The sequence below is a fragment of the Microcebus murinus genome, chromosome 11 (genome assembly GCF_040939455.1).
Source record: "Microcebus murinus isolate Inina chromosome 11, M.murinus_Inina_mat1.0, whole genome shotgun sequence".
In the NCBI taxonomy this organism is placed as follows: domain Eukaryota; kingdom Metazoa; phylum Chordata; class Mammalia; order Primates; family Cheirogaleidae; genus Microcebus; species Microcebus murinus.
Window position 1 is genome coordinate 53,739,674 of NC_134114.1, and position 3,615 is coordinate 53,743,288.

Below are 3,615 nucleotides of genomic sequence, written 5' to 3' on the forward strand. Positions count from 1 at the left end.
GGTGTCTATCTCTGAATCTCTTGATTATGAAAAAAAAAATTCTAAATAAGCCATAGTAAGTTTTTCTGTTCCTTGCAGCTGGAAGCATAACTTACTGCTACATCTACCCAATATCTTGGCTTACATAATAAAAATTACAGAGTATTCAAGCTTGAAGGGACCTTCGGGATCAGCCACTCAAAGCCTCTCCTGCCTGCTCCCCCTCCCTTTATTTTACAGATGTGGAAACAGAACCCAGAAAAGTGGAGGGATTTGGCCAGGCTGAGGCGGCAGATCTGTTAGGAGATGCAGAATGAGAACTGCAGTGTCCTACCTCCCAAACCTGGGCTCTTTCCAGTGTGCTATACTATAGCCTGCCTTTTTAATTTTTACTTTTTAAATTGTATTTCTTTAAAACAACAAAGAGGAAAAATTCAGAGTGGAATTTAATGCTTAGAAGTGGAACTACCTAGAGGAACTGTTGTATGTTTTATAAATGAGGTAACAGAGCCTTGGGGTGCAGATGAGAACAGGATATTTTCTCTTAGAGTCACAAAGCCAACATTAAACACTGATATCTTGAGGCAAGTAAAGGAAAATGACACTACTTGCCCCAAATGATTCTCCAATAGACTACTTACTTCCAGGAGGCAACATCTGCCTTTGTTAAGTACTCCTGTGTGTGCTTGGAATAGCAACCCTGAAGTTTCTGAGGGTTTTATTCACATTTTAAAAGTGAAGTGTAAAAATTCAGTCATTTTGTGTTAGTTGACATTTCTTAAATGGCATGTCTTTTTTTAATATCTGGAAACTAAATTTGGGCTTACTCATGAAGAGCTGAAAGGTTGTCTTTTCCTTAACCGTTCTCATCTTTGAGCAAAGACCAAACAATGAAACTTCCCACTGAGATAAAATAAGAAATTTAATATCACCAAGTCATGGGGTAACTGAAACCTTCCTGGTTCCACATGCTATTAATAGCCAATGTGTCAAACCAAAGTCAGGAACTGCTAAAGAAAACATTATTCAATGATTCTTCTTAAAGCACAGTAAGGACGATTTTATTCAGGACCGTGGCTATAGGTACAGGGACCTCTGCAACAGGGTCTTTGAGTAAGGGAGAAAGATCAGGTTCAACTCTGAGTGCAGCATGAGCAAGTGGAAATTTATAGCCAAGGAGGAGGATGGGGATTAGTGGAAGTAAAATGCCCAAGAGAAGTCAGGAGCAAAGGGGATTCTTGTTGAAGATAGGTCAGTGAGATCCCACATCAGGGGTGATCAGATATCAGTAGTGATCAGATATCAAGGGACGAGGGTTCTTGCTAAACTGACTTAGCAAGGTTCTTTACTAAAACTGGACTTTACAAGGAGATTCCAGCACAAGGAAGTCCCTTCTGCCCTAACCCTTCCAAAAAAATAACCTAATGTCCTTTGTTGCCATCTCACCTAGAAGAAGGTTCAGAAGCCTGACTAAAGTTTAGCCAAGCAAAGAATCTTTGTCAGAACATAGTTCTCAACCTAAAGAAAGAAACTGAGGCAATTTAATACGCAGAGTTTATTTGGGCCAAGTTTGTGGACTGCAGATGGGGAAACACTTCCAAGTTGCCTTGGAGAGTGCTCTGGAGAACAAGAAAGAGGTTCAAGTTTATAAAGAAAAGGGACAAGTCAGGAGAAGAGGCAATTATAAAAGTTTTTCAGTATTTCTTATTGGCTTACAGTGTTAAAAGAAAATCTTTAGACAAATTAAATTTAACAGAGTTTAATTGAGTTAAGAATGATTCAAGAATTGGCCAGCCCCCCAAACCAGAATTGCTTCAGAGAGACTTCTTGCTGCCATGTGGTCAGAGAGGATTTATGGACAGAACAAGGAAATGATGTACAGAAAATGGAAACAAGGGATGGAAACAGCTGGATTAGTTGCAGCTTGGTGCTTTGCCTCATTTAAACAGTTGGCCACCTTTGAATGGCCAAGAAGGCAGTCCCTGGGACAGAGAAAACTGTAGTGAATGCTTTCCAGAGCTCAAATGCTCCCTGTTAGGGGCTACAAAAAGTGACTCTGTCACCAGCAGTGGCACAAACCCTGTGCCTGGATTTGCAAGTGAAATCCCCTCCCACCAGGTAGCAGCTTCTGAGCTTAGGCTCATGTGTAGTGAATGAAACCCCTTCTCCCTCTCTGCACAGCACTGCAGACACAGCTGCTGCTGCTGCTGCTGGAGGGGGCTGGGGTGGATGATCCAGAGGGCTGCATGCCTGGGCCTATGAGTGGCAACTACAACCCCACTGGTGGTGTGGCTTCCAGCACTGGGCTTGTGCAAAGGGCAAGGCCCTTCCCTGCCTCTGGCCACACTACAGCATTGCTGCTATAGAGAGCAGGAGAGCCTGTGAGCTGTGTGGTGGCTTTTTTTTTTTTTCCTTTGAGACAGAGTCTCACTCTGTTGCCCAGGCTAGAGTGAGTGCCGTGGTATCAGCCTAGCTCACAGCAACCTCAAACTCCTGGGTTCAAGCGATCCTTCTGCCTCAGCCTCTCAAGTAGCTGGGACTATAGGCATGTGCCACCATGCCCTGCTAATTTTTTCTATATATTTTTAGTTGGCCAATTAATTTCTTTCTATTTTTAATAGAGACGGGGTCTCGCTCTTCCTCAGGCTGGTTTTGAACTCCTGACCTTGAGTGATCCACCTGCCTCGGCCTCCCAGACGGCTAGGATTACAGGTGTGAGCCACTGCGCCTGGCCTGTGGAGGTTTAATGTTGAGCCACCAGGCTGGCATCTCCTTTAGCCCTGGGCTACCTTGCAGGCTAGAAGCCAATTGCAGTAGCTAACTGAATATCCTGAATGCTGCCACAGTCAGGATGAGGGAATGAGCCCAGCTGGGATTGCGGCATGGGAGGGAAGTAGGTCCCACTCCTGCCTGTCAAGGCTGTGGCACCCCTCTCTCTCCATGCTGTGACCTTAGCATAGCAGCAATAACCTATCACCCAGGTAATTAGCCAGGAGCCTGAGGACACCCTGCCACCCCATCAAGGTTGGTGCTCACACTTGCCATTGTGGGGCTTGAGTACAGTTTTGCCCAGTCCAGCTCTGCCTAGGTTTATCTCCCACTCTGAGACAGAATTCAGGATCCAGGCCTTTGGGGGTTCCATAGCCCAGCCTGCCACCTGAGATACCAGAGCACTTCTCCTGGGGAACAGAGGCTGGGCATAAATCCTATTGACATCACCACAGATGGCTCTTACCTGCAAACACCACCTACTAGCCTAGTGGATGGCCCGCACAGCCCAATACAACTGCTAACAAAAGAGCACAGTGCTCAGGAATGAGAAGAGCTCCTCAGGTTATTGATACCCCCATGGCGCATGCTACTCTGGCTTCTCAGGAGGTCATGAACCTGCTCACCAGCTCAGTACACCTGGCACTTCTACAACTGGCACTCAAGAAAGCCACCATACTAAGACTTATTTATAGCCAAGGAAGTCATATAGAATCTCTGCCACTGCACACACCCAGAAACAAAGCCAAATGGCTCTGCTGACCAACAACATCATCACAACTTCAAGAAAATAAAAAAGTACCCTGAAATGAAAGTAAATTTAAAAAAAGAAGTGATTGTTTCACCAGATATGCAGAAATAAATGTA